The sequence below is a fragment of the Sinohyriopsis cumingii genome, chromosome 4 (genome assembly GCF_028554795.1).
Source record: "Sinohyriopsis cumingii isolate HCF-2022 chromosome 4, ASM2855479v2, whole genome shotgun sequence".
Classification (NCBI taxonomy): domain Eukaryota; kingdom Metazoa; phylum Mollusca; class Bivalvia; order Unionida; family Unionidae; genus Sinohyriopsis; species Sinohyriopsis cumingii.
Genome location: NC_142964.1, coordinates 62,700,829 through 62,728,216, shown reverse-complemented (window position 1 = coordinate 62,728,216; position 27,388 = coordinate 62,700,829).

The following is a 27,388-nucleotide window of genomic DNA, read 5'->3' as shown; positions in this document are numbered from 1 at the left end:
TCTTTTCTTGATTAAGATTGCGTCCTCGTCTGGTGACACGCTTTCACACAGGATAAGGTCTGCTTCTTCGGAAAGAGAAGGAAAACTCTACACGACAGTCGACAAAGCCTCTGTCTAGTCCCTGCTGTTGCTGCTGCTCTCTCTGCTCTTTCTGCTGTACTTCTTCGTCCATTCTTCCGTTTCTTTCTTGATATCCTCTCTGAAGAGTTCTTCTATACGGTCTTCAGTCACTTTCAAGATTCTGACATTCTCTATCTCTGCAGGTTTGGGTATCAGGCTTTGCCTGGCACGATGTAAATTCACGTAAGCTTCGTTCAGTTTGTCTAGTCTTGAGCACATCTTCATAGGAAGATGAGTCAATAATGGATGGTCAGACTGGAGTCTACACTGCTTTATATGGTTGAAGCTCGGACGCGATAGAAACATTCCTACATTGTTTAGAGTGGGGACGCTCTAATAGTTTGATTTGAGGGATAGAGAGAACTCAGAGAGCATAGCCCATGATAAACATGGCAAATAAACGACAGACGCATTTTTCAAAACAACATTTTTATTCAAATAACTAACAACCAACAATTAAAAATTAACGAATTTTTAAAGAAACAATCAAACAAACTAGCAAACATTTTGATCTACTAACAATCTATTTTGGACAAGGTTGACAACGTTGTGAAGTGAAGCTAGACTTGTTGATGTACAATATGTTTCCTAGCTAATAACAAAATATAACAATAATGGTCACAAAACCATCGATCTACTTTCTCATCATTTCTAGAAGAACGAAGATCAAAATAAGTCACTATATGTTCTAAAGAATATCCAAGACTGCGTTGATGAAGGAAATACACACAATATTGTCCACACACCATGTAATCTGTGCCTTGTAATATCACATTATTGAATCGTGTCGTCTGGGCATTACTTCTCATAAAGTCGATGACATCGTCTTCCAAAGGTAGCAATCCATACGAATCAAAATACTCCCCACAACCTTCTTTAGGAAAGTAGACTGCTACCCAGTGGGTTCCTGGAAGATGACTATCATCACCACGATGACATAAGCTTGATGGTCTTGAGGTTTGCGATGAGGCAGTTCATCTTTACCGCCAGGATTCCAACAAGCAGTGTAAGAACTGTGGTTAAAAATGCAATAACGTTCACAGGTATCAATTTTTGTGTTGTTTGTCTTTTTTTTTTTCTTCACAGGTAATGATAAGTGATCAATTCAATCCTGACTTTTTGCTTGAAAATGTCTGACAAGTAACCGTTTCTTCGTTTCTAATCTCCACTCTTAGCCAAAAGAGATTCGATGTGCTGGATCTCCAGAGTCTTTATACCACTAATGCAACACGTCTTCAACCGAGATGAGACTCGAAGCTGTCAATTTTTCTTCTTGACTCAGCATCAAATATTTATCGTGTTGAATTTGACTGGGATGATCGTTATGACATCCATAGAAATCTTTTTTGATCAATTCCGTATCCTTTTCTGCCAGGTGTTTGGTAAAACAGGAGACTAAATGCTGTTCGTGTTCTGGCCATCTGAAGTTCATTACTATGTCCTTTTCATCTGTGTCTTGGGGTTCTGCTTCCACGGTCTCCTCCCATTCCAAAGATTCTCCACTATTCAAAGAGGGATAACAGTCTTCCTCACGAATGACGTCCACGTGTTTCATGTATTTGGTTTTATGGTGAATCATCTGAAAGTAACGGGAAGGTACTGCCAAATACTCTGTCTTGGGCAAACACGGCCGTCCTGCCATTTTGCCTCACAAACAATTTAACCTCACTTTGGCAAACGATCGCCTTCCATCGTTTTTCTCAATGTTGTCTAAAGCGATGTCTTCCTGCTCCCAGTATTTTTCTTGGAATTTCCTTTGGTCTTCAGGAGTGTGACAAAAGGAAGGATAGCCGCTGGCTTCTTGTTTCAGTTTCAAAAAGGCATCGACGTAGTCTGCAAATATTCCTTTCTGAGTCTCATCGCCCTTGCAGTATTTTTGTGTCTTGGGAAGGTAGTAATTTCGTACACTTCTAACAGTTGGTATCGCAGGTCCAGCGCTTTGAACAATTCTACGCTGACCCACCTTCCCGTCAAGCCGCGTCCTTCATGGGTGTGCTGACAAGATCCATCTTGATTGCGCGTTTCGGCACAACTATGGCACAATGGAAACATCAGTTTTCCTTGGCAATGGTGAGGTAAAACTGGATGGTACAAGTCGGTGGGAGGCACGAATTAGCACGTGATGGACCATTCGTATTGTAGAATGTTGTCCAGGTCAATGTGTTCCGTCAGCAATTGCGGGTGCCCTGAAGGAAAGTGACACTTTTGCACACATAAGGATACAGCGAACACACGTCTAAGTATTTGATTTCTTCTCCTTTCTCCTCGTCGGCTTGGTGCAGCAAACAGGTGGCATCTATTCTTCCTCCGTACAAACTGTCCCTTGGGTTCGTTCAGTGGGTCCATTAAAAGTGATCGTACTCGTGTTGTAGCGTGGAACCAAGAAGTCTTCCAATTTTTACATTTCAGTAATGCCACAAGGTGTGTCTTTGGATAGCCTCGCTTGTTATAACAGAAGTTCTGCTTCACTTCGCTGTTTGGCTTGGTACGATCGTTGAATATTTTTCCAGCCTCTTTTCCATTCTGCCGTATCGTTATTGTCGGCATACGTTCGTCCTGCGAGATGGCATAGGCTAAACACTTATGGTCTTATGGGTTGTTAATTTGGACGATGCTACGCAAAATGCTACGAAAGTCGTCCACCAATAACATTTTTCTGCGTTGTCCGGTCCCCTTTGGGAGATATGTGGGTCGTGAACAGTGTGGCTTTTCCATCAGTGTTGCGAAACTTGTCATTGGATTGTTGCACGTGTTGAATCTTGTCGATGACTTTGGAAGGTTTTAATTCTGCTGGGCTGATAAACTCGATCCGAACTGGGGACTTTAAATTGTCGTGATGAATGGAAAGTCTCAAGCGTTCGTCTTCATTGGCTTCACATTGTAGTTTCAGTATGGTTAATAAAGAATCCCACACATCGGTGATGAACTAGTCTGCTTTCTCCGTTGGTACGTTGGACTTGAAATCTTTAAACTTCACAGTGTACGTGTAAGCCTTAGTTCTAAATTTTCTAGAGGAGCGCTTTTCTGTCTCTCGAATGTGATAGTACTTTTCAGGGTTAACTAATGGTGAACTTTGGTTGGGTGTAGAGTCTCTGGGTCTGGATTCTGGCTCACTCATGTCATCTTCAAATTAACTGGCATTAGTTTGTGCCAAGACTTCAGCTACTGTACGAGGCGATAAATCACGTTTCTGCCTCTTACTTTCTTCTACTTTCTCCAAGAGTTGATGCGATAGGTTCATCTTGACTGTGTACAGTTAAACGACTAAATTTTAAACGCCATGGGTCACTTTATATCCATGTAAAACCAGCGTATATATACAGGGTGTGTGACTTCCCTTCCACTATTCATTTCACTCTCAAACCGAGCAGAACGACGGAAGAGTCCCCACAGATGGAACTTTTGATCAGAGCTTTGCGAGGTGTCATACGAAGTTTTCCCAGACAAGCCGACAGACTACTCACCCTCCTTTCGAGATAAAAAAGTCAAGATACTTGCTATATCTGTAAGAAGAAAGGACACTGGTCTTCAGAGTGCCCAGACCGTCAAAAAAGCAAGACAGGTGCTAGAAGAGACAACAGTCAAGAGACCTGTTATCACTGTGAGGAAAAAAGACATTGGTGTTCAGAATGCCCTAATAGAAACAACAGGAGCAAGAGGAGAGGGGTTCCGAACAGAAAGAAGAGGTACCCTCCAAAAAGGAAGAACGAAGACACGTGCAGAAAGAGGAAAATGAGAAGAAGAAAAAAGACGAGAAGAAAGTGAAGCCGAAGAGGGCAAACAAAACTAGTGAAAGTACAGAAATTCAAAAAGTCAGAGTGAACACAGACACAGAAGTCTAAGAACTTTTTAAAGTGTTGTGTTGTGTTGTGAATTAGATTGTAAAATTTGTAAGAGAATGGACCTAACATAAAACGTAAGTGTCTATTGGTTTTGATATTTTAGAATAAGAACCTACACTCACGCACTCACTCACTCATACGTACATCATTGGCTAAAAGGGCTTTTTAGTTTTAACTGATATTTTCAATTGAAATAATATCGCTTTTGGAGATATGTGGATGACCCTGAAAAGAACCGTTAGGTATTTCTTTATTTAAAAAGCAAACTCAGGAACGGGACGTAATCATCTGTAACTGCCTTAAGTCTTTGCCACGGTCAAGGCCTACTTCTGGACTGGTCTTGTCAATGACGATTTAGTAGAAATCACTAGGGGTGGTATCGCAGACGTAGTAAACTCGCTGATGCAGCAAATGTCACGCGTCCTGGCGCCGCAGCGTGCTTAGCACGACAGGCAATATGGCAAATTTATCTACCATCACCGAAGCCAATTCAGTACGCACATTTCGATGTTAGTGTTCCTAATGAAGTTCATCAGGCTGATATTTTATTTTTACCTCATGATACGATTAAAGCATGTAGACGTCAAATAACATACAAGTACGCGCTAACTGTCATTGACGTTGCGAGTAGGTATAAAGAGGCAGAACCATTATCAACTAAAACAGCGACCGACGTTTCTTCTGCGTTTGAACGAATTTATCAACGAGGACCCTTGCAATGGCCACAGCTGTTACAAGTTGATCCTGGCAAAGAATTTCCTGGTCCAGTATAATCGTTAATGAAGCAACATAATGTCAAAATCAGACGAGGACACACTGCAATTCCTCGTCATCAGGCAGTTGTTGAACGATTCAATCGAACACTTGCTGAGCGGTTATGTGGATATCAATACGCGAAGGAATTTATTCAAGACAAAAGATCTCGCGAATGGGTTGCAAGATTACCAAGTGTGATAGCCGCGCTAAATAACGAAATTACTCGAACAACTAATATGAAACCCATTAGCGCAGTCTCATAAAAAACATATACCAATACAACGACGTAGTTTTTCAGCGCAGCCAGTACTGGGTAATATTACTGTAAGATATTTATATGAACCCGGTGAACTTGAGGGTGGTAAAAAAAGAGCGACTGATCCTATTTGGAGTATTACGACGCACAAGATATCTAACATAGTAAGATTTGCTGGTAGACCCGCAATTTACAGACTGGATTCAACTGCTCCTCAGCGCGGGTTCACGTTTGAACAATTACAAATAATTCCTGAAGACACACAATTGTCACCGCAATCACTTAACTAGTACCCCTACGTCAATTACACATAAGACAGGTCAACATCACATTTTCCCGTGTATGACCGCGGCTGTTATTTTTTTTATCTACGGTAAATTGTCTTGGATCATTTTTCAGATACCGCCATAACATTATACAATTACAACTCGCACAGTGATTATTCTGCTGTTGTTTCATCGTATTAATAAATTCAACATCAAGATCAAAGTAGTTTTTTTTGTCAGTTTGTTTATAACCAGCTAATTTTTTTCTTATTATATCGTTGTCAATATCATCATTGATCACTGACGAGTCCATGACGATTCTCCGTAGTCGAGATATTCTTCTAACTCTAGATACTGCAAGATAGACTAAGTTGGACCAATCGATACGATCATCGACGATCTAAACAACTGTATCAAGAATAGTTAACCCTTGAGATGAGTGAATTGTCATCGCGTATCCCAGCGTCCACGGCGATTTGTTCATTTTTAGCGCATCCTCAACAACACCGACATCAACTGCGACATCATTTAATACGAGATTTTGTTTCTCGGTCTGTCCTGGTATATCAACGTCAATATTCTGCCGTCGCGTGTCTGCTGGTCGATAACACAACGGCACTGTCAACGTTGGAAACGTTTCTTTATGTAACTAAAACAACCGCTGCTGAAGTGTATCACGAACTATCTTTCTACTTGCAACTATCAAATCATTTGGTCTCCACGTTTGCAGAAAGTCGTTCATAGAGGTTTCTGAAATCACTTCACGCATTACTTCACATTGAGTTTTATTCGGCTGTAGTCTGATTAATTTTTTTAACTCACTTAATTCTGGATCAAGTGCTCTATGATGATCAGTTATCTCCGAGTAATAATCAACACAATCTTTTAGCCAATCATGTGGAGATGGTCCAACAAAAGGTGGTGGTTGACCGTGATCGCCGCACATGACCACAGCAGTATTTTTTGTTAATAACCAATCAAGAAATGTTTTTAATGTTTCTAACGGTACTGTACATATTTCATCCGAAACGATAATCGTTGGAATATATTTCTCTCCCATCCTCGAAAAAGTCCATGCGTCACACCCTTGTATCTAAAAACACTGTGATAGGTACATGATTGCACTCCTCGTTGTTTCATCTCTCGTACGAGTCTATGTGTAGGTGTTAAAACAATAATATCTGAATTCTGAAATAATTCGATTGCTCGAGTCGTCTTACCAGAACCTCCCGGTCCATTTAGATAAACCGTTTTATTTCTGGTTATTGGATCGTACACCGATGGTGCAGATGATAGTTTTGATATCTGATTATTTGTCAGGTAAATATCTTTAATCGTAACATCAGCGGATTCTGAATAATCGTGTATACTTTCTTTTTTTATTCTCCACGAACCCCACTGTGCACAAGTATCGATATGTAGTTGTTCTAGCAATCCTGAATATTTTTTATTAATATAAAATGAATCCGTAGTAACTCTGACAGCAATCTTAGAAACTTTGTTTATCACCGAAAATAGATTAATATTGAGGCGACTCACCGTCCATATAGCTCACAGTTGTACCTAGTTTATTTCCATTTGGCAAGAAAGCTATTTCTCGATTTATAAACGTATTTCTTTTCATTGTATCAGCGATTATAAAATCTAACTCAGCATCGTCCATGATCAATCTTGTACAATGTCGTTTATTATCATATGATCCTCCTTGAGTGAACTTGCCAATTATTTTTCTGCCAAGATCTTTCGTAATTTTATTCTCATAATCGGTTTTACCCGGGTTTTCATAATCAGAATACTGTTTTTGTTGTGGTAACCAAACTTCGGTTTGTTTCCGATATGATATAATTGCTTCGTTTACAATCAGCGATATTAATATCGCACAATCTAGCATATACCTTAACAGTACTATTAGTACCCCCGTTTTTTCTGAAAAATGTTTCCCAAACCAAGCAAAACAAATTGGATGAAGTCCTTTAGCAAGTTCGAATGACTCGATACAAGCGAATCCAGTCAGGTCAAAATCCGGTAATGGTCCATTTATCGATACGCGCGTCATTTCGTGCGTCGGATGACCGAATCTGTTAAAGTATACAGAACAATCTCCCATCCCGGGATAACACGCGACCATATCAACCGAAATAACATCTTTATGATCTTATTTAGTATTCCACAATCCGCCGTGTCCGTATTCGACACAACTGGATACTACGTCATCAAGAAAACCAAACCTAGTTGGTTTCCACGAATTTTTCTTTCTAGCAAAATGAGCCGCAACTGAAGGAACAGTAAAACAGTTGCTCAATAGCTCGTCAGTGTCATCAGTATATTGCAATGCAAGGTTTTTCATTTTCTCTTGAAGAAGATCTGTTCGATAAATAACGCCATTCGGTCTTACAAACTGATCAAATTTACTTTTTACTTCGGTACAATATTCGTCGGTTTCAGAAGTGGGAAGCAGCCATACTGACACAGGATCGTTTTTACTTATTTCTTTAATAAAATCAAATATATTATCATCATAAAATTTAACAGTTCGATTTCGTGGAAACACTGTTACTGCGCTAGTCCACGCATGCGCATTATGATCAATAATTTCGATCGAAGCTCCTTTTGATTTATATTTCGATTCATACAATATTTCTCCTATTATTGTTCTTACGGTTAGTTTTTTTCCTAACTCAGCGACATCTTTGATAGACGCCCCGGTATCTTTAACCATTTCTCCCCACGTGTTTATTATTTTACGTCGTAACGCTGTTAGACCGTTTCCACGAGTCGAAACGGTAAAATGTTATGTTACTCGTTCGGCTACACAATTTGTTTTTGAAAATTTCATCGGCTTCAGACTATCAACGTTGGGGTTTTCATTTATCGGATAAATTCCATAAATAACTACTGTTACAGGATATGCTCGCTCATAATACGGTTTGTCAATGCCAGTCAACATTCCTGGTTTGTAATTTCTACTCAATATGGCAATTTTTTCACCCTTGTGTACAGGATCATATTTGTCACGGATAATCCAATTACCTGTTTCTGAAAGCGCGACAAATTTTATTCTGAAAAGATATTTTTGATCATCAATGTAGTTAATGATAGTTGCTGCTCGTTCGTCAATCATCGTAGCGCCGATGACACCGTTGCGTATAATCTTGAACGTTGACCATACATGAGATGCACCATCTGTGTGAAATTCTTTCTTGGTGCCGTGAATTTTATTAATCAAACTTTTATTTTTCTGATCAACCAGATCTCGAATCGGTAGGTCAGGAGATATCCTGTCGAGATTAAATTTATCTGCCTTCCAGGGCTTGATTCTGGATAATTCATCGAATTCGTTCATATTATATTTCAAACAAGTATTTAAATTAAAATATTAGTATACAATGTCTCGATGCAAATGGTTGATGATCGGTTCATTAACTCCTTGTAATAAATCCTGTAAAAGGGAATTCTTAATCAATGACACATTGCACCTTTGGCATAATTAACCACCTCTTGTGTCCAATGATCAAATCCATGACTAGACCAGTCACGTACGTGATTCCAGTCGTAAATATGTTGGTGTAACCAAGTAGCTGTACACACTTTGTGATAGGTACTAAGCGCGGATTAAACCCAACGAATGTATTTTTCAAGAGAAGGACGCAACTCGTTTTCATCACTATCCCCAACTTTAAAAAAACAAGTCAATATTGCACCGATAGAGTCTTGGTGGTCTTGTCATTATTGTATGTACTGTTCATAAATCGTCCACAACGAATCTGCTGGCAAACGAAATCCAAGAAACGTAGTCACCAACCCACCGACACACACTACGTCATCAAAACTGCACTGGAATGGTATGTGGAAGGATGCCTTGTAAAAGGGTTTGATGATACTCTAAGTCCTGAGTACTGAACACTGTCATTTAATTCCTTCCGTGGAATTTGATGTGTATCACTGAGGGCATACGTCATGGTATGATAAGTTTTTTTTTTAATAGTACATTGATGGAATGTCTTTCCGTTTGAAGAAACTTGCATAACGTTTACAAATGGTATCTTTTGGCAAAGAATGGAAAGAAATGTTTCAATCACTATTGCACAATACATAGTCTGTTGAAATGCTTTAAGTCTTCATCCTCCGAAATTATTGTTGTAGCATTCCAACTGTGTAGGTAGATTTGACATCAAAGATTGTATTAGTTGTTGGTAGTTCATCAATGCATGATCATTTGAACACTTTGAAAGATATCGAACTTTTCCTAAAATGCAGGTGTCAATGCTTTGAAAATCTATGCCGCAAAGGGTGTAATTGTTCTTTACGTGTCACTTGAATCTCGAAAAACTCTCTTGAAATGCATCCTCCTAGGTCAGTAGGTAAATTACGAATCCCATCTTCTTCCAAAATATCCACGCGGACTCATAGTTCGGACCGTCTAAGTGAGTGCACTGACAGGAGTCCACCTGGAATGGTCAAGATATGCTGTACGTTTATATTCCAATTTGTGACGTTTCACTCCACGACTGAGACATTGTAATGTATCTCCTTCTCAGAACTAAACAAATCCAGGTCTAGCCCAATTTTCAGCAGTGAATAATGCCAGATATTTGGGCCATCTCATGTTCAGCTAGTGTAACCCATTTTCAGAATTTTCATAGGCAGGTTAAGCGACTGGAAACAGTTATTCGGATTGTATGGGTGGAATAAATGACCCGTGAGTGTGTGGATGGTAATCCACGTAAACATCACGGAATAGCTGAGCCAGGCCGGACTATATCATTCTTGTCCTTGTGAGGACGTGGAAATCATGCCAACCGCACACGAACAGCATCTTGTTTGCTGGTAAAGCAGAAAGGTCGTGTTGCATCGCTTTCGCTAATAGAATGGCAAGGATCATGAACGGCAATCGCTTTCAATAGTAGAAGATCAGCAAGATCGTGTTTGATCGCTGATGTTGCTGTGGAAGGCATCACCCTGGTCATGTGACTCAGTATCGCACTCGAGGTCATTAAAACTGTAGCCCTCAATGATTCCTTCATTCGGTTTCTGTGTTGAAATAATCTTTGTCAGTCAGCGTGTATACTATCAATGTTCATATTGTCCTAGAGCGTTAATTTTTTTTTTGAAGATCTTAGTGTCAGTAGTTGAACATGCTAGTATGGAACTCGCAGTAATTTGATGTAGACGACATTATACACTATTTTCAATGGTCGACAAACGATTTTGCAATTTTAATCTTTAGATGTGAAAGTCTGAATCATACACGGACTTAAGGGTTTCTTTTATCACATCATAGTTGATTATCTTACTCTCTCTCTCTCTCTGTCAAGTGGAGACAGTGTTCGATATGGGTCAATCATGTCTACACTGAAATCGCTATATATTGACAAGGCGTATATATATTATATATGAATAGTATGTACGCTTTATCAATGATATACCACGATGTATACATTTTTTATTAAAAGGAAACGAGGATTGCAGCGTGCATACTATACATATATTGTATGTATACCACATACAAGTTTTTGTTTTACATGGGAGATAAAACTGACGGCCATAAACATTGCACTTTAGAGTAGTGAACTCTTCACAACCCTTCGCAATCACAATTACATCAGTAAAAGAGTGAGTGTTTATAATCACACTACTCCACATTGACACAAATTAGCATTTTGAATAGTCTCTTTTCTAGAGTATTAGGGTAGCCCTGAGAAGGGCTGTTTGCTTTTGAACTCCAGGTGCACTGGGTTAATGGTGGCACCTACCTGGTCTTGCGCCACAGACACAACGTCGGCTCCAGCCATTATTCCAATTTACTGTAGCTGCTGGGAGTGCGGAGGCAGCTTGAGTGGCCTCAGCACCCCAATGTTTCGTCTCTGGGATAGTAAAAATATCCCTCTGTCTTCTCCTACGCGAGACCTGAGGATGATGCTGTTGTTGTTGATGCGTTTGCTCTCTCAACTCCTCCTCCCAGTTTGTCATCTGTGGGATTAGACTCTTGCTACTGGTGGTAATGGCTGTGGCAGTGGCTGTAGCTGATGTGGATGTGGTGGTGATGGTGATGCCTGTTGAGGTATTCTCACCTCGGGTTTGAACTCATACACATGTCTCCTCATTACGTGAGGTAGGATTCCTCTTTTCTTTCCCGCCTCTTCTTCCTTTTTCTTCTCCTCCTCTTCTTTTTCAACTCTGGCACTTTCTTCTATGGCCTCCATGTCCAGCTCATCCAGCAGACGCCGAGCGTATTCCAGGTGAATCTGGAGTTCCAGTAACCTTGCTGGTCTGCTCCTCATTTTTCGTAGTTGATGAATCAACAAGGGTAGCCAGATTGACGAGCGTTCCCTTTATATTTGTCAAGCTTGGACGTGAAGGAAAGCATCCCCTGCCACCAAAACTTAACATTGTTCTTATCATTACCCAAACAAACATGGCTGGTGCGGACCTAAAAGAAACACTCACTCACTTTTTACTTACAAACCCTAACTCCTATTACAAACTCACTGACTATTTTGACAAGCTACGGAAACGAAGTGCTTATAGAAACACTTATAACAATGTCAAACAAACGAAGTGCTTATAGATACACTTCGAACAAAGTTAAAGAAACGAAGTGCTTATAGACTCATTTCTATTTTGTAACTTACTAACATACCATTGGCAATTGAATTAGTATATCCTTTCTAGAGTATTGGGTAGCACTGAAAAGGGCCGTTTTTTGAGGACGAGGAACTATAGCAATCTTTTCTTGATTAAGATTGCGTCCTCGTCTGGTGACACGCTTTCACACAGGATAAGGTCTGCTTCTTCGGAAAGAGAAGGAAAACTCTACACGACAGTCGACAAAGCCTCTGTCTAGTCCCTGCTGTTGCTGCTGCTCTCTCTGCTCTTTCTGCTGTACTTCTTCGTCCATTCTTCCGTTTCTTTCTTGATATCCTCTCTGAAGAGTTCTTCTATACGGTCTTCAGTCACTTTCAAGATTCTGACATTCTCTATCTCTGCAGGTTTGGGTATCAGGCTTTGCCTGGCACGATGTAAATTCACGTAAGCTTCGTTCAGTTTGTCTAGTCTTGAGCACATCTTTATAGGAAGATGAGTCAATAATGGATGGTCAGACGGAGTCTACACTGCTTTATATGGTTGAAGCTCGGACGCGATAGAAACATTCCTACATTGTTTAGAGTGGGGACGCTCTAGGACACACGGTACTAATTATACGGAAGAACTGTGAACCAGTCTAGAAATGGGTGAAGAAATGATAGTGTATTTGCAGGTTTGGTGGTCCATAATTGGTTAATAATGAAAATTAAAATTTTAGGAATAATATCTTTTGAGAGCTTGTCCTATTTGTAATGTAAAAAAAATATTGACAAATTTCTACTGAACTGATGCAATTTTAGCATTTTTACAGGCTTGACTCAGGAGTACTCAATACTGAAAGTAGCACCTGATTCATTTGGTGCAGAATCAATAACACGTGTTTCATGCACATGTATGTAAACAAATTGCCGCGGGTCATATGGTGTTCTCCACACATAAGCTTGCACCAAGGTTAGATGTGCAAGAAAAATTATAGGTGTCATTATCAGCACCCATAAATGTTAAGTTATTGAATTTTGAATATAACAGTGTTTCCATATGTTTACCATTGGAGTGGAATTAGTACCGTGAGTCCTATATGCGACCTATACCATAATAGGAGCTTGTTGTTTCCATGGTTACCACGTGCATCCAGGGTATCAGTTTGGTGGTTTTTACATATGACAGTGATAATGGAGTCTTTTTATCAAGGTTTGCATGTGATTTTGGAGAAAAATTCTATACAAAAGACAGATGGGGATGGTTTTATACACTGGAGAGTTGAAGTAGATAGCTCAGGCCGTAGGGAAAAGTGCACAGTATGGCCTGATGGCAGAATTTCATATGATGGTACCCATAGATTGGCCTGTATGGTTAAATACCATTTAACACATGCAATAATTCCCCAAAATGGGGTGGGGTGGGGTAGATTTTATATGTAAGCCACTTATGTCACAATCACTTATGTATCAGTACTGATCATTTAACTTTAGAGACACACTCAGCAGATCAAAGCAGAGAACATTGTAAAAATAAGGACTGTGCACAAAACTGCACATGCTGCATTGCCTCAACCTGTAAATTGAATTATTATATGTCGAGTCGCATTGAATATCAATTATACCGGTCTTATTTCTTATCCTAGAATTAAACTCCTTGACACCTATTCTATGTTCAGCATGTTTCTCATATTGGTACATTACATTTTTGGGCAAACAGTATAGGAACTTTTCTGCATTCCTTTTGTTGAGGGAGCAGGGAGGGACATTTTCACTTAAAATAATAGTTTTCAACCCTTCATTCCCAATATAAGTCTGCAAAAGTCCTATCTGTATTGCATTCTTTACACAGGCAGTTTTTCTTCCCCAACCTCCCTTCATACAGTTGAAACATTCTTGATGTATAACTGCATGGTGAACATACTGCTCTCTCCCACCAAACCAGATCTCTTTTTTCTTCATGTACCAAGTCCCATGATAGAAAACCTTTATACTCAGGGTGTTGCAACTTGTGGTCTCAAAACACATTATTCCAAATCTCAGCATTTGATTACTGCATGCACTAAGTGATATGGGTTTTGTTCACCATACATGTTGTTGTGAATAAATGAAAACAAGCTTCATGTCAGAAATATGGTTTCATATTTGAAACAGAAGCTATTTATTAAACCTACATTGCTCTGTTCTTACCATCAAGTAATAGTAAGGAATCATTTAGCTGTAAATTAGAGCTTGCTATTTGGTTTGCCAAATCAAGGTGTATTACCTCCCCTTTGACTGTAATTGAGTGATTGCAATGTTTGCTTTGTTTCTCTTTTGTTCAATGATGTATGCATTTTTTCAGCTTTATATTAAAAAGTAAGTAATGTAACACTGCTTATAGTGGAAAGTAGCCACAGTAATGATTTTGAGACTTTTTCTTAACTTTTTATGAGCTTTGGGTAAATGTAGGTATATATTTATGTATTAGACAACTTCAATATGCAATTCAATTCTGTTAATTAAATTTAACAAGTAGTGTATTCAGTGACCATATTTATCAGTGTCTGCATATTGCATAGAGACATGAATTTGTCTTGGCATAGCAAAGTGTTTCACACATTTCTCCACCTCCAGCATACTTAATAGCTTGAGTCAAAACAGTCTGTGCATACACTTTCTGTCTCCAACATCAATGTCAGCATTATAGGAACTTTGGATAGCTTTTTCAAATTTGTCTCTTGCTGTCCTTATGTAACATACCTCATGCTGATGTGTTATTTGGGTTGATACACATTTCCCCCCACCCCCGTTGTGGGGAACATTACCAGGCTTGAAGAAATTACTCTGTCTATTCTTTGCTTATTCACCCTTCCCCATAGTTTTATACTAAAAAGTAGCACTATTTTATTTAATTATTCAGTATAATAAAGCTTATGGAACTCTTCCTTGGCTTTTATACCTTTTTATTAACATTTGGGGGTCATGAATCACATGTGATGATAGTTTAAATAAGTTTGGAATGTCAGCATCTCTTGATGCTTCATGGGTGTGTGTATATGTTTTAGTCACAAAAGGGCAATGACCTCTTATCATTTTGACCTGTCATGTGGTACACTTATTTGTTTTGTTTGATTGATGTGAATAGGGATGCACTGTATCTTATTTCTGTGAGAGTCAGCAAGAAAAGAAATGCAATTTTGAAATTTAAAACATTTTAAACTTGTCTTATAGCCAGTGAGAGATGAAAATACAATGCGTCATGTAATTTGATACCCTGTGATGTCATACTTGCTGATGTCAGCATGCTTGCGTTTCTTTTGTGTAGCATGCATGCCATAGAAAGATAACATGAAGATACAAATGCAGAAAACAATTATTTTAATAACAAGAATAAGCCATTAATAAGTACAATACAACACAGCAACATGTGATGCGGATGCAATTTAACTATAGATATTGGTATCACATAAAATGCTATTGCACTATTATCCATGCACAAGCATGGCCAATTCTTTCTTACAATTATGCTCTAATATCAAGGAGTAAAATACAACTTTTTCAAAAAAAATTAAATCTGGTTATAGGACACACGGTACTAATTATACGGAAGAACTGTGAACCAGTCTAGAAATGGGTGAAGAAATGATAGAGTATTTACAGGTTTGGTGGTCCATAATTGGTTAATAATGAAAATTAAAATTTTAGGAAAAATATCTTTTGAGAGCTTGTCCTATATGTAATGTAAAAAAATATTGACAAATTTCTACTGATGCAATTTTAGCATTTTTTACAGGCTTGACTCAGGAGTACTCAATACTGAAAGTAGCACCTTATTCATTTGGTGCAGAATCAATAACACGTGTTTCATGCACATGTATGTAAACAAATTGCCGCGGGTCATATGGTGTTCTCCACACATAAGCTTGCACCAAGGTTAGATGTGCAAGAAAAATTATAGGTGTCATTATCAGCACCCATAAATGTTAAGTTATTGAATTTTGAATATGACAGTGTTTCCATATGTTTACCATTGGAGTAGAATTAGTACCGTGAGTCCTCTAATAGTTTGATTTGAGGGATAGAGAGAAGTCGAAAAGCATAGCCCATGATAAACATGGCAAACAAACGACAGACGCATTTTTCAAAACAACATTTTTATTCAAATAACTAACATCCAACAATTAAAAATTAACGAATTTTTAAAGAAACAATCAAACAAACTAGCAAACATTTTGATCTACTAACAATCTATTTTGGACAAGGTTGACAACGTTGTGAAGTGAAGCTAGGCTTCCACTGTTGGAAGTCATTGGGCCATTGATGTACAATATGTTTCCTAGCTAATAACAAAATATAACAATAATGGTCACAAAACCATCGATCTACTTTCTCATCATTTCTAGAAGAACGAAGATCAAAATAAGTCACTATATGTTCTAAAGAATATCCAAGACTGCGTTGATGAAGGAAATACACACAATATTGTCCACACACCATGTAATCTGTGCCTTGTAATATCACATTATTGAATCGTGTCGTCTGGGCATTACTTCTCATAAAGTCGATGACATCGTCTTCCAAAGGTAGCAATCCATACGAATCAAAATACTCCCCACAACCTTCTTTAGGAAAGTAGACTGCTACCCAGTGGGTTCCTGGAAGATGACTATCATCACCACGATGACATAAGCTTGATGGTCTTGAGGTTTGCGATGAGGCAGTTCATCTTTACCGCCAGGATTCCAACAAGCAGTGTAAGAACTGTGGTTAAAAATGCAATAACGTTCACAGGTATCAATTTTTGTGTTGTTTGTCTTTTTGTTTTTCTTCACAGGTAATGATAAGTGATCAATTCAATCCTGACTTTTTGCTTGAAAATGTCTGACAAGTAACCGTTTCTTCGTTCTAATGTCCAGTCTTAGCCAAGAGAGCTTCGATGTGATGGATCTCTAGAGTCATCAGTGGAGGAGAGGAATGATTGCGCAAGTCTTTATACCACTAATGCAACACGTCTTCAACCGAGATGAGACTCCAAGCTTTCAATTTTTCTTCTTGACTCAGCATTAGATATTTATCGTGTTGAATTTGACTGGGATGATCGTTATGCCATCCATAGAAATCTCTTTTGATCAATTCCGTATCTTTTTCTGCTAGGTGTTTGGTAAAACAGGAGACTAAATGCTGTTCGTGTTCTGGCCATCTGAAGTTCATTATTATGTCCTTTTCATCTGTGTCTTGGGGTTCTGCTTCCACGGTCTCCTCCCATTCCAAAGATTCTCCACTATTCAAAGAGGGATAACAGTCTTCCTCACGAATGACGTCCACGTGTTTCATGTATTTGGTTTTATGGTGAATCATCTGAAAGTAACGGGAAGGTACTGCCAAATACTCTGTCTTGGGCAAACACGGTCGTCCTGCCATTTTGCCTCACAAACAATTTAACCTCACTTTGGCAAACGATCGCCTTCCATCGTTTTTCTCAATGTTGTCTAAAGCGATGTCTTCCTGCTCCCAGTATTTTTCTTGGAATTTCCTTTGGTCTTCAGGAGTGTGACAAAAGGAAGGATAGCCGCTGGCTTCTTGTTTCAGTTTCAAAAAGGCATCGACGTAGTCTGCAAATATTCTTTTCTGAGTCTCATCGCCCTTGCAGTATTTTTGTGTCTTGGGAAAGTAGTAATTTCGTACACTTCTAACAGTTGGTATCGCAGGTCCAGCGCTTTGAACAATTCTACGCTGACCCACCTTCCCGTCAAGCCGCGTCCTTCATGGGTGTGCTGACAAGATCCATCTTGGTTGCACGTTTCGGCACAACTATGGCACAATGGAAACATCAGTTTTCCTTGGCAATGGTGAGGTAAAACTGGATGGTACAAGTCGGTGGGAGGCACGAATTAGCACGTGCTGGACCATTCGTATTGCAGAATGTTGTCCAGGTCAATGTGTTCCGTCAGCAATTGCGGGTGCCCTGAACGAAAGTGACACTATTTGCACACATAAGGATACAGCGAACACACGTCCAAGTATTTGATTTTTTCTCCTTTCTCCTCAATGTCTCGATGCAAATGGTTGATGATCGGTTCATTAACTCCTTGTAATAAATCCTGTAAAAGGGAATTCTGCGGACAACACTTGCAAAGCGTTCACCGTGGAAGCTTAGGACCAATACCATGTCTGCGATGTGGTGTTGGAGTAAGAGAAAAAACACAATTATGCGCAGATTGTGGAGGAAAAAGTTATCGCGAGCTTAAAAGATATTATGATAAAAATATAACCCTGTTTACGGAGCTATAAAATCCGTAGAGGACTATCTAAGTTTTCAGACAAATTATGATTTAAACAAATAATATCATATATATGGAGCAAATTAAGATCCACGAGTTTATAAAGCATCCTATTCTAACGAACTACGAATCAAATCGTGATGGTGTGATTAGAAATTGTAGATTGAAAAAACTAGTCGGTACTGTTAATAATACTGGTTATATAATATTTGCTGCAGATGGGAAGAAAAATTATTACTGTCACTGATTCATATACGAGAGTAACAAGGTGTTGATCAAAGACGGTCTTGTGATCAATCATATTGACGGAAATAAACTTAATAATAATTTATCCAATCTTCAGGCTATTACATAAAGCGGGAACTCTGCATGGGGAGGGACCGGTAAATATGAAAAAACAGTTGCAAGGAGAGCGATTAAATCCACAAATGTGGATACTGGTGAAGAGCAAATGCTTCAGTCAATGTATGCAGCTGCGAGATATTTTGATATTCACCGACGTGTGGTAAAATACGTCGCAGAAAATGCAACCAAAACTACCTCTTCCAAAATATACGAACAAAAGATTGTTTTCCATTATTGTTAATGAGATAAACTATCTACCCCATAAAAGGTCTTTTTTAATGAGATCCTAACACCAATGTAAAACTTAATATTTACATCGAATTGTATTTGTTAACTATTTATTTAATTTTTATTTTTTGGGGGTCTGTATTGCACTCACATACTACTGATTTTTTCTACTTGAGCGAAGGGAGATAATTCTGTACTCCGTAGATTGTGATTCATTAGTTAATTAACCATCTACGTCATAATTGTACTCGTAGAAGGATATTTATGGTTTCTAACTTACAAAATGTGGTTACATTGTACAATATAGCAAGTTATTTTTACAATCTATTCAGAAATCGCTGTTTTAATGCAGATATTTTACAATCTGTTTAGAAAACGCTGTTTTAATGCAGATATTTTTACGATATATTCAGAAAGCGTTGTTTTAATGCAGATATTTTTACGATAAATTGAGAAACCGCTGTTCTAATGCAGATATTTTACGATCTATTCAGAAACCGTAACTATAGGTAATTACATAATAATTTCTGAAACGTATATATGTCAGATGCTTCCGTGGATCATTGCTAGTGTGTGCAGAATTATGATACTCGAGGTCTGGCGATCGAGTCCCATTAGTGGTTACGCATATTTTGTGATTTTTATATTTTCCGCGACAAAATATAATTACTGTGGACTTGATGATCGTAGTTCATTATTACAGATTCCTGGTTCATTTATATAACAAACCAATTAGTAGATTTCAATTTTTTCTAACATTCGACCTCAATGGAAATTTACTGGCACTGGTTACTGTCCATTTCGACCCTAATGGAAAATTACTGGCACTGGTTACTGCTCCATTCTGAGGTCAATGGAAAATTACTGGCATTACATACTGATCCATAATGAGGTCAGTGGAAAATTACTGGCACTGGTTACTGCTCGATTTCGACCTCAATGGAAAATTACTGGCACTGGTTACTGCTCAATTCTGAGATCAATAGAAAATTACTGGCACTGGTTAGGAGGGGTGTTGTGCGTGGAATACATTTATGTACTTTCATCAGGTGTGGCTGTGTCCAGAGATTGGATTTGGTTCAGCACGTGTAATATTTTATTATTATTCTGAAATATGTTATTTACTCTGAAATATTTTATTATTATTCTGAAATATTTTATTATTATTCTGAAATATTTTATTATTCTGAAATATTTTTTCATTTCTGAAATATTTTTTTATTCTGAAATAATTTTTGATTCTGAAATATTTTATTTATTTTGAAATATTTTTTTTTGGTAGCATCTTTTGCAAAACTGATCGATTTGCATAATTTTGAATACCAACCACCCCATCAAAATTACAAAATTGATCGATTTGTATAATTGTGAGTACCTAACTACTCATCAGAATTAAAAAATTGACCGATTTGTATAATTTTGAGTACAACCACCCCATCAATTTCATAAAAAATAATATATTTCAGAATAATAATAAGATATTTCAGAATAATAAAAATATTTCTGATAAAATAAAAAACTTTGTAGTATTTTTTGCAAAACTGATCGATTTGTATAATTTTTAGTACCTAACTACATATCAGAATTACAAAATTGATCGATTTGTATAATTTTGAGTACCTAACTGCATATCAGAATTACAAAATTGATCGATTTACATGATTTTGAGTATCAACCACACTATCAGAATTACAAAATTGATTGATTTACACGATTTTAAGTACCAACCACTCCATCAGAATTAACAAACTGATTGATTTACACGATTTTAAGTACCAACCACCCAATCAATTTCATAAAAATAAAATATTTCAGAATGATAATAAAATATTTCATAAAAAATAAAATATTTCAGAATAAAATTAAAATATTTCAGAATAATAATATTTCATAAAAATAAAATATTTTAAAAAAAATATTTCAGAAAAATAACATTTCAGAATAAATATTTCTGATCACGATAAAAATCTACGATTTTTTATATAGATTCATAATTAATTCCTCTCTCTGCAGGTCAATTATAAGCATCCAAGGTGGTCTGTGAACTTAAAATTTATTCGTGTTAACATATTATTATGACACCGCAGATAAACAGGATTAGTTGGTTCTTGCATGATTAAACTTCCAGGGGGGACTTGTGGTGTGAACGTGTATAAAATATATCCTTGTTGAGCCTGATTTGACTTTCCAAGATCTATTTGATAGCTGCCATCGATCACATCACAAACGAGATTAACCGCGATCGCTGTTGTTATATTGACGATTCCTGGTGAAATATGTCTGCCGCCTCCGTGTGGATCATTGTCGTGTTTGAGAATAACCGGAGGTGGAGCTATTGTTTTCCATGAATCGATGCTTTTAGGAAAATTTGTATCAATAATTTTTTTAGTTCATCTTTATTAAATTTTGGTACTGAAAATGTAAAATCGCCACCCCCTCATATTCTTTTTCTGTTATTCTATAATAATTGATAACTAGTTTTCTAGGGCGGGGAAAAGAAAGAGTATGGATATATACTTCCTTAATGAAAGTTTCATTAACATAATTATAATCTGATTCTAATTGATTTAGATGTTTTATTGACTCAACGATTTGTTGTTTTATATCATCGTTATAATGTTGCGATAACGACAAAAACAAACTTTTTATATTGTCGATTGATTCTTTGACTTCAGAATTAATAGGGCCGGAACACATTTCATAAACTTCTAAATATCTTATTTCACCACTAAAAGTATAAAGCTTATACACACCGGCTCCATTCCACGGAAATTTTTCTCTATATTTTGGAATTGTTATAAATTTCTTTTCATCTGTAATAAAATCATCCCGACGTGGTTCTGGTGGTCCATGATATTCTGGCGCAATATTAGGCCAACCTAGTACGGATCTTATCGATGATTGATAAATATCAACGGCATAATCAGGAGAATGTATCTCAAACGTGGAAGATAAAGTCTGCTCATGAACGTTAATTGATATTTTTGCTTCTTTTCCGGTTATTGATTTTATTCTACGGGCAAATTCATCGTTGATTTGTTAAATCTCATAACTGCCAGTGGGTATCCCAATAACTTGCCAGTCAGGTGTTCCATCCGGTTTGTTCTTATTAGCAAATACAAACGAATGATTTGCTGTTGTACCATTAAATGATCTCGATCTGATATTTGGCCAACAGTAATATACTCGTAATTTTGCTAGTGCAATTTCTTTTACTGGAATCGCATTTGGAAAACTGACGTTAAATTCAGGATTAGTCGAACTTACCGAGATCATCGTGGTCTTGTGCGGGGTTGTGTTAGTTACAATTTGTTGAAGTAGCTCTACTGATGTCATTATTTAATATATTTGTACCTTTAATACCATCGCATTCGTGATATATTTGAATCATTTCTGAAAACTCGAAATCAGATATAATTCCATCGCTGTGTGTAATTTTATCATGTAATCGGATAATTTTTCATTCGTGCATGTACTTATTTTTTTGCGATGATATTAAGAACACCTGCAATCGTTGTTGTAGCTGAAATACAGATTGTTACGGCTACTGGTGCCATCATTGTTATCGTTGATAATAATACGCCGGTGGACGCAACAATAGCGGATACTGAATAAATGATTACGTCGACGATAACTAGTCGTCGTCGATGTTTCTTTACTTTTACCGTGTATTGTTCGACTCGATCTTTTAAGTTTGTTTGCCATTCACGTGCTTGATTGTACCTGTAATGTTGCAATATATCGTCGATTGAGGTACTCATTATATTTTATACAGTAACCAATTGAGGTGTTTCAGCTACAAATTCTAGACACCACCAGAAAGATGTTGCGGTTAATTTCTTATCGGCTGCTTCCAGAATAAATATTTCTTCGTTTCCCTTGTTTAACATGATAGACACAACTCCAGAAATCTTGTCGGTGGAATGACGCCATGGATACGTTGTAAATATCTCCAATTTTGCAGCACTGAACACAGATAGCCTGTACACTGGAAGGATAGATTGTATATCCGTTCTTGTGTTTAGTGACATAATTTCGCTACCTGAACGAATACATTTTTTACTGTGTGTAAAAAAAACTTACATCGTTTACTATTTGAGTGAACTATATTCATCTTTCCATTATTGAATCATTTGTGAAATCATTTATCCTGTGTTTTAGTGTTACTGAACTAATTTATTTGTATATTTTTTCCATCTTTGAAACTGTGCGTTTTTATGTTAAATAGATCCAATATTTAGATTATAAATACGCACATAATCCACTACTCATATAAATCGCCACATTAAACCATATCTGTGTCGTCAAAACGTGTACTGTTGTTAATCCGAAATATCCCACCCGGTTATCTTGTACACATGAGTGACTGTTGCGGTATGCTTGATAGTTTTATTTTGTTGTTACCATGTTGCGAATCCAGATGATAATGTGCATACTATGTTGGTAATATGCCCGGGAGTTATTCCGGGTGGAATTTTAATCAGACTAATTTTGTTAACGATATCAGTAATTCCACTTACGACATCTTCCAGTGTTTCTTTAGTTGTGTCTAGGTTAGTTTTTATTTCGGAAAGTTTCATGTCAACGGTGAACGGAGTGCCGAAGAATTTATCTATGGCTTCATCGGTTTTTTGAAAATTTCTGCCAAATCTTCCAAAAGCGCCTACGTGCACATCATACTCGGCCCGCAACGTAGATAATTTACCATCTACGGTGCTGTAGCCGACGTCATACTCAGCCCGCAACGTGGATAATTTACCGTCAACGGTGCCATAGTTAACGTCTACATATTTTTTCGTCGCGGCATCTTCGTCGGATGTTGGATCTCTTAACACTGTTATCTTGTTTCCGAGTCTCTCATTCTACCTCCGTCAATAAACACGTGAATGTTATCCGTGACCGCACCGAGTACTCGTCGAACTATATCATTCCATTTGATGTTGCTCGTTTTTAGTTTTCCGTATCGGTCCTGAAAGACAACAACTTCATCTCGGTCAACTCCAGCCAGGTTCATAATATCAGCAAGTTCATCTTTGGTCGCTTACTTCGACAAATCAATATCATCTTTTTTTTCTTGTCCTTGATAGAAGAAGATCTTCCGTAAATATCAACCATTATTATTTTAGATCGGTTCAAAACGAAGCGGTTACTTGTATAATCATGCACGCCTTTATGAGTTGCCTTGGAAGACTTTGATATAGCGTTAAGTACATTAATTACTTCACTGCCGCATATTGGTGGATCTGTCATTGTTTGTGTTGGTAGCGTTGAATACCAAACCGCTGCGTGAAGTGGCGGGACATACTTGATAAACTCTAGAGGTGGAGCTAACTCATATGAATCGAAATAAATGATTCCACTTGGATCAATTGCGTATGATACCCAGTGAGTACCGGGTCCTGAATTATCATCGAGATTAATGATACCCGTTTCAATATTGTTTGGTCGGTCCGGCAATTTATCTCGCATAAAAACACCTCGGAAGTTTTTTATTTTTAGTTGTTTAGCAGCATCAAGTAAATCAAAATTTGATGCTGGAATAATTAACGAAGTGTTCCTGGAAGCCTCAGACCTCTTCCTCGATGAGATCCTGGTAATCTAAGACCCAGTCCTCTTTTTTTAATCCTCGCCCTGTTGCTTTCTTTAATGCCATTCCATCACCGGCTCCAACGGCACCTAATGCGGCTGCGATTGCTACGGCAGGTGAGGCTGCGGCAATTAATGCTGGAATAACGCGAGAAGTGGAAAAATACCACCTGTTTTAACTGAATCTTTAATCGCACCCGCAGAAAGATTAAGTGATTGTTTAGCGCCGTTGAAATGTTTAAGTTGACGTTCTAATAATGATAATTTATTTTGACCACCCGTTATCTGATCTCGCTTTAGTGATATTTTCATGCCGCGGTTTTTTCTGAATTTGATTGAAGGTTTTTAATCTGACCAGGAGTCAGACTGACACTAACGTGATGATATGGCATTTTATGATAATACTCGTGTTTTTAAATAACATGATTAAAGAGTTTCCACTGGTGCATCAATAACCCTCATTCGTCCACCAACACCCTCAAGCAACATTGATTTGATTTGTCGCTAAATATAACAGCAGGTGCTTGCAGAGAACAGCTGGTGGACCAACTACGGCAACAGGAGGTTGTGTTACCTGAGCTCGAAAGTGAATATCAACGACAGATTGTCTAGATAAATCAAGACGTTCCAACGAAAAGTGATAAATCGGATATAATGTTGTAAAATCTAGTTGTGATATCTGCAGACCAGTATCTATATTTTGATCACGTCCCATAAATGACATCAAACGATGATATGTACGCGCTACGTGATTTTGATCAAAATTTAACAATGTATCTTCAGCTGTACTTGATGTCCATTTATCCGCAAAGAAACTTCATTAACTCCAAGTTTGTCAAATATCATATGACTGCGTGTTTGTAACCTCATTCGTGCAAAATCCTGAAAAGCAACAAATATATGTCGTGGTGCGGAAACACCCTGCTGTGAAGCTATATGCCATGTAAATAAACCATTAACATAACTTTGGATACTGTCTGTGGTCACTGTCAGCCATGATAATAATGATTAAAAGAGACTAATTTTTGTTCCTCAGCAATTGATAGAGTCATGACTGGCATCCACAATGAAAGTTTTGTCAGTAATACTTTACCAGCATCACCAGCAGGTCTCCAGAGTGCATCCTTATCATCACCCTTTCTTACCAGTGCAATTGTATGTCTGGCCCCGAAGATAACTTTTCTAATATTTCTGCAAAATCCAAATATATGAGATAATGGAATCGCGCATGAGAAATTTCTGCGATAACCTCTTAACATCGATCGTAGTGATGAAAATCCTAAGTTGAACTCTGAATTAACACCATGAACAACTGGCCTCACATCAACATCAGCGTTATTGGCAAAATTTCATGGTCGTCTTATACTATACTGTCTGTGATCTGAGTGATCAGAAGTGTCTTTGGTGAACATCATTGTCGGACCGGCTGATCTTGTATAATCATCTGAATATCTTGCTAGACCTATTATCGCTGTGGCAACATCAACGTCTTTTTGAATCGATTCAATATTTCTTCCATCAATCATGTATGTAGCACTGTCAAACAACGCCATAATACCGTTGTTAACAAAACCGATTCCAGCATCAACTCCGTACTCAGTATTATCTTCCTTTATCATTTCACCTTCTACTTCAATAAACACTTTGGCGGGTAAGAAATATCTACTTGTATCCTGAACTTGTAATTCGATTCGACCACGTTGATTTGGATTGTCGTGCGTCATAAGAATAAAACTGATAATCGCGTATTGATTCGTCTTTGAGAACCGGTGCGTCTATATCAAACGCCGGATTGCATACACGTTTGAACATCTATTATAATTGCCATGATCTAAATCATGGTTCCCTTGACTTGCCAAGGACACGAAGACCGCTTCCTGCTATTAAACTTGAAGCTACATTTTTTTCTGCTTCTTCAGATAATTCCGCTAATTTTTGATTTGCGGCTTGATTTGTTATTTTACTGACATTTTCGGGCATAACTTCAGTGCTGGCCAGTTTCACCGGTTGCTGCGGTTTTCTTCATACTAATCGAACTAGTCTGTCCTTGACTGTCGAGAACGCTTTACTGGCAAGATTACCAATAGCGCCAGGAATTGTATCACGAACAGCCTCAATAACCTTTGTCCCTAATTGTTTTGCAATCGGTATTGCTTTTGGAGCCATCCTTCTAAATAGACCTTGAACAACATGACCAATTCCATCTCCGTAAATTGTATTGTAATTTGGCAGTCAGGAGTTTACTACCCTGACCATGATCGGTCTACGTTGAGCAGTGATGTTAATACTAACTAATTAATTATTTTTATATACTGATTAATTAATTGTTTAGTCGCTGTGATAATCATCAGCAATTTCATCAATAAGGGAACGATAACTGCTGCGATCCATAATATCGCCTTGAAATAATCTTCGACAAATATCAGATATTTCATTAACAATTTCTGTAGAATTATTTCCTGCACGTTTACCTCCAATCAGTATTTCTAGTCGTTCTACATCATCGAGGATATTATTAGAATAGGCAATAAAACCACTTCCTAGGTCACTTCCAGTAGCGCCAGGCGCATCATCGTCAGGATCTTCTTTTTTAGAATCTTTTTTACTTGATAAAAGAGACAATTTCTTTTTCCGCTCAGTCTCTCTTTCTCTCTCTCTGTCACTCAATTCTTCTTTTTTTTTCTCGCTCTTTCTTTTTCTTGTTCTATTTCTGCCAGCATCTGTTCCCTTTCTTTTTTAAACTCTTCAATTGGCTCCCGCTTCGATGAAGAAGATTGTTGTTGTTTCAGTGTCTCGTCATAAAATCTTCGTACTTGTTCAAAAAGACTTCTGTATTCTAAATCATCATCTCTGGCTTGTTTTTTGTTTTTTGTTTTTATATATGCGATATATCCACTTAGTAAGATTATCATCGCTTACTTTTTCATAATGGGGTTTTAAAATAGATTTATTAAGCATACTAATTAATATTTTTTTCGGGTAATTGTTCTTTTTTAGTATTTCTAATATCTTCGACAAAACCTTCCCTGAATTTTGCAATCAGCCCAACATTTTCTTTTATTGGTTTGGGTTTAGGCGCAAGTTCTTTTTTCACGTCGGCGATTTCAGTACGAACTTTACCAATACCTTCAAGTATTTTTTCGTCGACGGGTGGAGGTTGAGC